Source organism: Lynx canadensis, chromosome D1 (genome assembly GCF_007474595.2).
Source record: "Lynx canadensis isolate LIC74 chromosome D1, mLynCan4.pri.v2, whole genome shotgun sequence".
Lineage (NCBI taxonomy): Eukaryota > Metazoa > Chordata > Mammalia > Carnivora > Felidae > Lynx > Lynx canadensis.
The window spans coordinates 72454490-72467122 of record NC_044312.2 but is presented as its reverse complement, the minus strand read 5'-3'; the positions used below and the strand labels follow the sequence as shown (position 1 = coordinate 72467122).

At 36.3% G+C, this 12633-nt stretch overlaps 1 protein-coding gene across 9 annotated transcripts in view; it reads left to right on the top strand.

The window, feature by feature from the left end:
* Positions 1-12633, top strand: part of SOX6 (SRY-box transcription factor 6) — a 620069-nt gene that overhangs the window by 539396 nt on the left and 68040 nt on the right. The window lies entirely within an intron of this gene.

The following is a 12633-nucleotide window of genomic DNA, read 5'->3' as shown; positions in this document are numbered from 1 at the left end:
TGGGGTGGAACTTGCTAGACATTGTAGGCCCTGGAAAGGATTTGCATTTTATTCTGAGGGTGATGGGAATCCCTGGATGGGTTTTGTTCAGGGCACAAAGGTGATCTGATTTACATATAAAAGGATCATCCTGACCAATATGCAAGAATGGACTGTAGAAGTTAAGAATGTAAACACATTCTGACTCAAGAATCTGACTCTTGATTTTGGCTCAGGTGATGATCTCACAGGTTCCTGAGTTTGAGCCCCACACCGGGCTCTGTAGGGATAGCACAGATCCTGCATGGGATGCTCTCTCTTGCCCTCTCTCTCTGCCCCGCTCTCATGTGTGCATGCTCTCTCTCTCTCTCTCTCTCTGTGTCTTTCAAAAATAAATAAACTTAAAAATAAAAAAAAATAAGTATGGAAATAAGGAGACAAGTTGAGAGGCTATTGTAGTACACTGGGTGAAAAATTTTGATTATCTGATGAGTGAATGAAACATGCCATTTTTTTAAAAAAGAGATGACAGTATTTTCCCAGTGCCACATTCTGAAAGTTTTTTTTTTAAACATGAGAACTATATAGGGACACATGAGTAGCATAGTGGGCAGTGTCTTTAGTAATAGTTTTAGAATAAATTTAAAAAGTTGTTTCCATTCGTATGTTTATTCACTATAGGCTGAGACTGTAACTTATAAGTTAGAACCAAGAACCTCCGCTTTGTTTCTATCCTTGCTAATTCTAGCATGGGTGCTGTGATAGACATTCTACTCTTTTGAATAAGCTTATACTGTCCTATTTCCTAGGAGTTTTAAAGTAGCATGTGGAAAAAGTCATGATACAAGTATAAGGTTATGTGCACTGTTACTTGAGTATTTGAATGTATAGCTATAACCAGAATGTTGTGTGTTTTTCTTTGTTTCCTCTTCAAAAGGTATGGTGATGTAATAGTCTGAGATTTTGGGTATATTCGTTTCCTAAAATTGTAACAATGACTAAACTAGATGGCTTAAAACAACAGAAGTTTCTTTTCTCACTGTTCTGGAGGCCAGTTTAAAATCAAGGTGTTGGCTGGGCCATACTCTTTCTGAAAACTCTAGGGAAGATTTCTTCTTTGCCTCTTCCTAGCCTCTGATGGTTGCTGGCAAGCTTTACCATTCCTTGCCTTTTAGCTGCATCACTCCCAATTTCTGCTTCCCTCCATATGGCTGTCTTGCGTGTGTGTGTGTGTGTGTGTGTGTGTGTGTGTGTCCAAATCTCCCTCTTCTTATAAGGACACAAATCATTCGATTTAGGGTCCACTCTAATCCAGTGTGACCTTGTTTTAACTTGATTACATCTGCAAATACCCCATTTCCAAATAAGGTCACATTCACAGATACCAAGGGTTGGGACTTGAACAAATCTATTTTGGAGACACAATTCAGCCAATTACAGTGCGATACAGAGCCATTACTCATGTTAAATCAACCTCTCATCCTTGATTGATCCCCTATACTCTTTAGCCACACTAGCAGACTGCTGAGATTCAAGGGCTGGGCTGGGGTCTAAGGGGATGGAAGTATGATGGAATTCTCAAAGTATGGACATTATCAAAGTCCTCACATAGATTAGAAGGTTTAGCTCTGGAAGTGTTGACTTTCCAAAGTTTAATAAAGAATTTTATGTCAGTCCTCACTGCACTGACTTACTAATGTTAACATCAAACAATCAATAAAAAATTGATTACTTGGCCTCTTTGCCTTGATTGATCCTCTTGGTGAGAGGTTCAGATCAGGTAGGAGAGAAACTTTGGGGAAATGTGTGTCTTTTGGTTACCTGTTAAGCCATAAACTTTTATATACTTGGGACTCGTGGTTCACATGCCAGTCACTGGATCCGCTCGGTCAACTAAGTACTTCACCCTCACAAGGCAGAACCCCTTTTTGAGAACTTCCTGGGTAGATGGTTACATATAGAGTGAGGTTTCAGGACCACAAAAGAAGAAAAGTCTTGCCCTCAAACTTCTTCTACTATTCTGATATTAGAGATAAACACAGAATTGATCTTTTGATCTATGATAGTTTTCTCAGTGAGAACACCATGAAATAACATATTTACTTTTAATGTGAATAATATATAAGATCCTTTTGGGGGAGCTGGGTGAGTGAATAAATAAGTTTTGGTGTAGGGATATTGAGTGGGAAATTGGGTTAACAACAACAGACTGATACATACACTTGGTACCATCTCCTACTTTACTATTTTGTCAAGGGTTAGTCCTAAAATTAATCTGAGAAGCATGTCAATGACTTATTTATAAGAATCTTTTTTTTAATTTATTAGTTTTCAAGTGAAAGTAATACATGTTTACTGAAATTTCTAATACAGAAAAATATATGGTAAAAAGCTAATTATCCTCCTTACCTTATTAACTACTATTAATGATTCAGAAATTTTCTATGAGTAGTAACAATCATTAGTATGTCAGAATTTTCTTTGCATATATGAGAAATTATTAAAGAGTTTTAAAATACATATTCTCACTTGAAATAGTAGTCACTGAGTTGTCACTTACCAGCTGTGTGATATTTGGCAAGTTGATTACCCTCTCTGAACTTCAGTTGCTTCATCTATAATATGAGGATAGTAACCTGAGTTACAATGAAATAAGATACGTGTGAATATACCTAGTACATTCCTGGTGGAGTAGGCATTTTCTTTTATTTCCTATACCTTTTAAGTAAACCATGGGTGACCTTGAATATATAGAACAAAATATACTATTTTGGCACAGTGAAGAAGTCCTCACACAATAATGAGAGGGACAGAGGAAGGAAATAGTCATTTTTTCAGATTTTGGCATATTGGCTAACTCACATGGTTAAACTCTTTTCCAGATGAGTTGCTACACAAAGCTATGAAATCTTCAGGTTAATTAGGTTAGGTTAGGATTTCTCAACCTCAACATTATTGCCTTTTTTTTTTTTTTTTTTTGGCTTGATAATTCTTTATCATGGCAGAGCGGGGGCAACTATCTGGCCTCTACTCATTAGATGCTAGTAGCAACCCTCCATTTGGTGACAATTGCCAATTGTCTCCTATTGGGGGAGGAAGGAGAAAATTGCCCCTACTTGAAAAATCACTGGGCTAAATAAAATGTATTTAGAATTAATACATTTCAGAAACTTCATTCTACAAAAAAAAAAAAAAAAAACCCACACAAATTATTTTGTTTAAAAAACCATTCTGTTATTAAATTATGAAAATCATTTGCTTTTGATTAATGTTATGAATGAAATCTTCTTGGAAAAATGCATCTACAAATTTTTATTTGGAATATTAGCACAGAGAATATTTAAAACATAATGTGTTCTTAAGCCATTCAGTTTGAAGGAGTAATGAGAAATAAATTCAGAATTGTTGAAGCAATTCTGCCAGCCCCTCTGTCATTCCAACCAGGCCTGAAGAGAGCATCCTAATCCGTGTGCACCATACCTAATAGTAAATTGGCACTGGGCATACCTTACTTCCAGCAATGATCTTTCTGTCTGACACTGTGACCTTGTATTGTTGAATTTGTATCATCAGTTAGATTTGGAGTTCAAACTAAAGGTTCTACTAACTTCAAATACTACAGGTTAATTTTATGTATTGGTCATTGAGTTTTCTTAATTCATTTGGGAGGGAGAAGTCTGAGGTTCTGAAATCTTATTTTGCTTTGGAAGACACAGGAGAGAGATTAGAGATTAGGTTATGATTTAAAAAATACTAATAAATCCAAACTTGACCTAAAATATGTCACAATGAATGTAACTGAGCCCCTGAGGGTAAATGGTAAAAGTCGTTTCTGCAAAACCAGAAAACCCTGGTTTCCCAGTTGAAACTCTTTATGGGGTTGTCTCTGTAGATGACTTTACTGAGGTCTCTGTAGATGACTTTACTAGGGTTAAAATTTGGGTACTGAATAGTCAAACAGTATCATGGTAGCTTTGGCTCTCTTATAATCAAAACATCCATCTTAATTTTGTGATGGTCCATAGGATACTGATTTTTCTTCTGAAGATCAGATTTTCTTCTGAGGTCAAAGAGGGTAAATATATAACAATGCAATAAGATAGGTGGATGGATTGTGACAAACTCATTTTAAGTGTCTTTGGAGTTGCTCACTTTGGAATTATCTTATTTTTCTTAAATATAAAGATCCATAAATTCGATTTATGAATTTGTTCTTTGTAACCCATAGTACAGTTTTAGAGAGTTTTTCAAGGTGTTTCTGTCACAAAACCTTATAACTTATTAAGCATACCTTGTCACTCTCTTATTTGGACAGTCTTTACAGAGGAGTGTGTCACAGAGTTGGGTTCCTAGAGAAGCGGGACGTGTGATCGAGGCTAGCGAGAATGTTTATTGGGGTGTGCTCTTTCTCATTGCCACCTATGGGAGGAAAAGGACAAAAGAAGGACTGGTTTATGATGTAGTCTGTCAAGAAAACCCACAGGAAGCTTCGAGGCTGCCATGGCCATTCAGAATTGTCCCAAATTGGGTGTATGGGGGGGTGAGCTTTCACACACTTGTGTCAACCAGTCGTTGGATGAGGGCTATCCTGGGCAGGAGACATGACCTTGGGTGAGGTGACTCTCTTTAGCTGAGGCAATGCCAAAGAGGACCGACAGCTGGAGAAGGCTGGCTACCAACAACAGTCCCTGCAGGTTGAGAGAGTAAATCTTTCAGTCCTGAGGTGGGATCTGGCCAAAGCATCACAATGTCCACTGTGGAGTGTTTTTGTGACATTTAGTAGCATTAGATGTATACAAAGCATGTTTTATATGTTTGGTAAGTGTGGACAAATATCTATTACACAGGAGTGGGGATGCTTGTGTCTTTATAACATATAGACTCACATATATGTCCATCAGAATGCGTGTTTACCCATGGCATATTTCACTTTATTGGGTATATCCCAATTTTAGCACTTCAAAATGAAACATTGTTGACTTGATTGGCCAGAACGGCACCAATGGAGTTGTTCTGGTTGGTTGTGTCACAGGATATTTAGGGTCTGTTAAATATATAGATTGTAGGGACAATAGACTGTAACAGCACCTTAGGAGCTGTTATGCTCCATCATTTCAACATAGCTTCCATGCCTGGGTTGTGAGTGTCCTGCCAGCAGAAGTCTAAGTTACTGCCCTCGATTGTAGCTTTCCACGTCAAGAACACCATTCATCTTTATCCCTAAGTACCAGTGCAATTAGATCATATTACAGACTAATTGCTTACCAAATTTTGTTGTTTTGACATCTCTAAGATAGAAAGTATTTCAGTTATGACAATACACAGCAGAATTTTAAATAGGCTGCTTCCAAATGTCCTTAGTGCTCAGCTAAGGGCATCTGGCCAGGGGAGAGGTGAGACAGAGTGCGCTGTTTCAGTGTTAAAGTGTGATCTCTAACTCCTCTGACCTTCCAGAGGTTTGAGTGCTGACTAGGTAATTGGTTAGAACTTTCCTGAATAGCTATGATGTTACTTGGGAATCCGGTTATTTTGCTCATCTTAATAATCCTGATGAGCCAGGAGATTGATTCCCTACTGATCAGAGTTGGTCATAAATAGGTAGATTACACATCTACATGCATGTGGTCTGAATTGCTATTCCCCTCACCTCCTGAGAGTCTTTTAAGAAAAATGCTTGATCTTATCATGTATCAAAGCAAGCTATCATGGACACTCCTGTCATACTGTCTGTCAAGTACATTGATGGGATTAAAAGCGTAGAAAGAACTGGAGGGGACATTACATTTGATCTGGCCCAATCACTTCAGTTCACTGAAGGAAAACCTGAGGCCTAGAGAAAGAAAATGACTTGCCATTGTCACATAGTGGGTTCATGGCAGAACAGAAATTAGATTTCAGCTTTCCTAATTCTCAGACAATGACGTTCTTATTTATAGAACTGTGCCAGACTCATTTATTAATTTTCTATGAGATCTTTAAGACTGTTACACATAACAGTACTTTATACATTGACAATCTCAAAACTTTGATAGAATCAGACAATAAAAATCAACAAGATCTATGAAGCAGAAAAGCATTGAGCCTCCTGCTTCCTGTACCTCCTCTCTGGGTAGGTCATTCTTCTCTGCCATGATGTCTATTGGTTCTGCCTCTGGAAAGGTATCAGTCAAGAAACTGAAGGTTGAGCGATGTTAATATAGACAAAGAGGCAAAAGTGGAGGCTAAGTGTGGAACAGTAATAGAATTAGAGGCCACATAGTATTTTGTTTTTTTGTTTTTTTTTTTACTTTCATGATACAGACATTTATTTTTTTTTTATTTATTTTTTCAATATATGAAATTTATTGTCAAATTGGTTTCCATACAACACCCAGTGCTCATCCCAAAAGGTGCCCTCCTCAATACCCATCACCCACCCTCCCCTTCCTCCCACCCCCTATCAACCCTCAGTTTGTTCTCAGTTTTTAAGAGTCTCTTATGCTTTGGCTCTCTCCCACTCTAACCTCTTTTTTTTTTTTTTTTCCTTCCCCTCCCCCATGGGTTTCTGTTAAGTTTCTCAGGAAACCTTCAAGGAAAGGGTAATTATCTCCATTTTATAAGCATGTTTATTGAGACTCACAGACATTAAATAACTTATGTAAGAAACACAGCACAGGCTACTTCTAGGATTAATCCTGGAAACTGAGTCCCAGGATTACCCATACTCTTTACAAAATACTATGTGAAACTTAACAGAGGCCACATAGTATTTTGTAAAGAGTATGGGTAATCCTGGGACTCAGTTTCCAGGATTAATCCTGGAAGTAGCCTGTGCTGTGTTTCTTAGATAAGTTATTTAATGTCTGTGAGTCTCAATAAACATGCTTATAAAATGGAGATAATTACACTTTCCTTGAAGGATTATTTTGAGGGAAAAAATATGTAGAGCACATATCTGACACAGGGGATGCTCATTTAATATTAGGTGCTTACTTACTTTAAGACCTCAGACAGGTTAACAAATCATTGTTAATTTTGTTAAATTTTCACCCTTTGATGCTCTCCGGTGGTGGAGGGGTTAACCTACTGCTCCCCAAATGTCTTAAAATGGAAGGTTACCAAGAAGCTGACAGCACCTTCTTATGAAGTCAAGATACCCACTTTTCTTTTTCATTCTTAGAGTAACCTGGATACACTAGCTACCTGCTAGAATCTGGCCACAACCAACATGATAATGTTTAAATTTGATTATGTTAGAGTTCTAGGAAGATTTTGTCCTTACTAATTTAATATATATTTTCATATATTTCCAAAAACCAAAATTTAAATCTATTATATTTGAAAATATTTAACCTGATTCTTGATACCTATATACATTTCTCATGCCCAAATGATATCTTTCTCAATCAAGTTAATGGGAAAATAATCATTCAGTCTCTGAGGCACATTGCAAACTTGTTTCTATTTGTTCAAAAACAGCAGTTGTTCAATTTTTGAAAGTGTAGATTCTTACGCTTCAACCATACTTTGCAAAAATATCAGAACAGTACATCAGTATTACACTGATGTAATACTGCCCCCTTTTATTGGAAATGAAAAACATACTGGATGTCTTCCGCTTCGCATTGTCAATTGCCACAGCTCTTTGTTACTTGTATATACAGTTGATTCAGATATTCATTGTTGTATGACAGGATAAGTTCAGACAGAAGATCGATAGAGCCATGCAACAATAAGTGAAAAGGGATTGTGAGCAAATTATTTAGCAAGGTGTGTTTGGAATGAATGAGCTTCTTATCCAGCACAGAGACTAGTGAGGTTTTGTTGTTTCCAAAGGTGTACAGAGTACTGATTAATCAAAGTGGTTGTCGTTGTAAGCAGTTGACTAGTATGTTTAGTCGCAGTGCTTTTTTCTATGTCAACCTATTCCCAAGATAACAACTTGTGCCATAAGGGTTTTGGACACATTAGATATTTTATAGTAAGGGAACAAATTCTAATTGTAACATCCTCATTTGCAAAGCAGAGCAGTAGTTGGCTTATTTTTTGCTTTTTTGTTTTTAATATGAAATTTATTGTCAAATTGGTTTCCATACAATGGAAATAGTGCTCATCCCAACAGGTGCCCTCCTCAATGACCATCACCCATCCACCCCTCCCCTCCCTCCCACCCCCCATCAACCCTCAGTTTATTCTCAGTTTTTAAGAGTCTCTTATGGTTTGGCTTCCTCCCTCTCTTTTTTTTTTTCTTCCCCTCCCCCATGGTCTTCTGTTAAGTTTCTCAGCAATAGCACTGCTAGGAATTTACCCAAGGGATACACAAGTGCTGATGCATAGGGGCACTTGTACCTCAATGTTTATAGCAACACTTTCAACAATAACAAAATTATGGAAAGAGCCTAAATGTCCATCAACTGATGAATGGATAAAGAAATTGTGGTTTATCTACACAATGGAATACCACTTGGCAATGAGAAAGAATGAAATATGGCCTTTTGTAGCAACATGGATGGAACTGGAGAGTGTTATGCTAAGTAGTTGGCATTTAAAAAACATTTATGGGGGCACCTGGGTGGCTCGGTCAGTTAAGCATCTGACTCTTGCTATCAGCTCACATCATGATCTCATGGTTCGTGAGTTTGAGCCCCACACCAGGCTCCTCACAGTGAGGAAGCTGTTTGGGATTCTCTCTCTCCCTGCCCCTCTGCTCTCTATCATCCCTCCCATGTGTGCTCTCTCTCTCTCAAAATAAATAAACTTAAAAATAGATAAATAGGTAAATAAATAAATAAATAAATAAATAAATAAATAAATAAATAAAATTTATGTAGTACTTTTCACATCATAACAACATGTGTGTTTTGTTTTTATAGTGCTTCTGAGCTTCAAAAACACTACTACATATATTATATCTCTTGAACCTTTCCAAATTCAGAGATATAGGTATTACTATCCTTGTTTTGCAGATCAAGAAACTAAGACCAGCTCTAGATCACTTTGCTCCAACATTCCCTCTGTCCATTGTCTCATTTGTTCCCTACATTTCTGTGAGATTGACAAGGCAACTTCACTTAAAATCTAAAGCAAGACATGCATCTGAGTTTCAAACATCAATTTTAATGAACTGAGTGCTAAAATCATGAGATAGGTCTACTTAGATATATATGCTTCATGTATATTTCCTTGTAAAGAATCTTTCTGTTTATACTTGTGATAGTGTTTTTCTAAAATAGCTTCTGCAGAACAAAAATGCTAAAATACTAGAAAAAAAACTTTAAGTTTTATTAATGTTAGATTTTACATTTGAACCAAGAACATTGGGCAACTATGCAGTGTTGTGTATAGGCTCCTGGCTGAATATAATCATTGGGCTCCTTTTATTTCTGTTGTCAGGGCTACTTGATTTGTTGCCTAGCTACTAGTTTAAGACCTAATTCATAAAAAACAACAACAAACGTGCTTGGGTCCTTACTTTTCTACACGTTAAATGGAAGAATGGTGAGAATTTATATTTTTTACAAGGTTTGCAAGGTTTAAGATACTTCCTAGGGATAGTGGGGGGGGGGGGGGGGGGGGGGAGCAAATATAAGACTTTAAGTTTTTGTTTACAGGTGTTTTAAGTCAAAATCCCATGTCCAGTTAATGGATCTCCCAGTGAAAGGGTTCAAATTCGATGCATCCAAATTAATAATTTCACATAGAGTTGTTGGTTTGGGCATGTATGGAGCAAATTTAGTAGCAATAAGGATTTTATAGACCTAACCTACCAGTATGGCAGGTACTCCTTAACCCTTAATCTTTCTAGATCTAATCTCTTCTAGATTTAAACTCTCAGCCCTTTTAGATTAGCTCTTTTCAACTTATTTTGGTCTCAGGGCCCCTTTACATTCTTAAAATTATTGAAGACCCCAAGGAGTTTCTATTTATATGGGAAATATTTACCAATATTTATCACAAGAGATATTAAAACTGAAAATTAATATGTTTATTTTTAAAATAACAATTATAAACCTATTAGATGTTAATATAAATAACACTTTTTGAGCACTAAGCATATTTTTTAAAATAAAAAATAGTAAGAAGGATAGCTTTGTTTTATGTTTTTGCAAATCTCTTTAATGTCTGGCTTAGTGGAAGACAGCTCAAATCTCCTTCCTGCTTCTTCATTCAATGTATTGCTGTATCACAACGCCATGTAGCTTCTGGGAAACTCTATTTCACACTCATTGGAAAATAGGCAAATAACGTCTTAGTATTGTTATGAAAACAGTTTTGATCTAGTGACCCTTGTGAAAGGGTTTTTGACATTGCCAGTGGGGATACTTCAGATACATGCTATCTAGATCATGAAATATATAACATGCAATTTGTGTTTTAATTACATTCACTCTAACTTTAAGAACAGCTTTTACAGATCAGGCATTCTGTACATTTAGAAATGATTATTAGTTTGATTCTATTTGAATTAATGAGCAAAAAGTTAATAAACTTCTATTATATTTGTACCTTATCTTAATGCAAAAACAACTTTGGGTGGTTTGCAGTGATATATACAATGAAACAAGATAAAAACTAGAGAGGAGATAGTGCATAAAATTCTTGTATTTACGTAATTGCTGGAGATGGGCCACCGACTTGATTGTGAGCTTCCTAGTAATGAGGCAAAAAGGAGACGTGTTATAAGATCCACTACTACTACGTAAAAAAATTTCTACTATGTACAATTTTCTGCTATATAAATAAAATAGTTTCTCAGGAGAAACATGGGTTTTCTTCTACGGGTCTACATAAAAGCTTGAAATATCCTCAAGAATGTTCCTACAATGTTCGGTTTTAGAACTATAGTAATTTTGCAGAGCTGTTTCTTAACAGACCTTGTCACTTATCTTTAGATCCATCCATTTTTACCTAGCTTTCTTTGCCTTAGTTTGAGTCTTATGACTGACACTGTGTTCTTTATCCCATGAACATGCTATTTTTCATTTCCATTCCATTTTAATTAAGTACTTACTATATACAAAGCACAGTATTGGACATGTGTGGTACAAAGATAACCAGTGTTCAACACTGGCTTTATCTTTATTTGGTTAATATCTCAGAGCCTTGGGGGTCCTAGGTGGCTCAGTCCATTGAGCACCCTACTCTCTTGATTTTGGCTCAAGTCATGAACCCAAGGTCGTGGGAGTGAGCCTCCACTGGGCTTCTCCCTCTCTCTCTTTCTCTCTCCTTCTTCCCTCTGCTCTCATGCCCAATCTCTCTTAAAAAAACTAAGAATCTCAGAGCTTCAGTTTCCTTATCTAAAACAATGTCAGGATATGAGAATTAAATGATGTAATATTTAACCTCCTAGTAGTATATTACAAGGAGGTTAAATATTACAGCATTTAATAATATATATTTTGTGTGTATATAAATACATATAAATATATTTATATGTAAATAAATATACATATAAATATATATTTATATATTTAGGCATTTAATAAATGTTTTCTCCCCTCCTCCCTCCTTCACGGTCTCCCTCTTCTCCCCCCCTTCTCTCTTTCTCCCCCCTTTTCTTCTCTCCTGTCCCTTCCCTCCTTCCTTTCCAGCTTCATCATCCACTTGAATAAGGTTGTGGATAAGAGCAACACATTTGAAGTTAGACTACCATATTTCTCCATCTGAGAAATGGGAATTTTCATAGTTTCTAAACACAGGGGTTGTTGTGAAGATTCAGTAAACACTCCATGTAGCATTCGTCCAGTGCCTGACTTGTAACTGGTAGAAGGGCAGGAGGAAACAGAGCATTGCCATGGCTACTTTAGGTTTATCTTTGTAGATAATTGTGAGCCATCAGAGGTGCTTGTGGATGGGGCACATTTAATCTGAACTACACTTCAAGAAGAATGTCATAGCAGTTTAAAGAAGGGATGAGAAGGACCTTTAAAGAAATGTGGAAAAGTAGAAAAAAGCTTGTGTTTTTGCATCAGACTTACCCGGACTTCAGATTCTTGTTCTATCTCTCACTAATTCTATGACCTCTCTGAGCCTCAACATCCTCATCTGTGATTAATAATAATTAATTCCATTGGTTGTTGGGGATTAATCAAGAAACTATAAGCCAGGTACCTAGGGCCATGGCTTAAAATATACACATATATATTTTAAATATTATAGATTTATATATATAATATATATAAATAAGTACATTTATATATAAAAATATATAAATATCTATTCTCTTTTGTAGGATTTCCCAGAGCATTTCTGTAAGCAGAGCTCCATTTGAAATTTATTTAAATCTTCCTTAGATTCTTTAGAGCCTGTCCTAATGTCATGGAAGTTAAACTTGACTTTCCAAACATGACTTTCCACTTTTCCAGTGGAAAGACAACCAATATGCAAAGAAAGGATGTTACAAATTTAGTGTCAATTTAGTGTCAAGTGACTTAACACTGTTATCACCCCACCTAAGGAAATCCATAAAGTATTTCTTAAGAATTTTCAACCTCCAATTTAGATCAGTTCCACCTAGATGGCCTTTAGAATTGACTCAATCTACTAAACAATTTAAAATATCTGAGTTGCAGAAAATTCAAAACACATGCTGTCAGGAATATTTCAGTTATTTTTAAAATGCACACACACACACACACACACACATATATATATATATATATATATATATATATA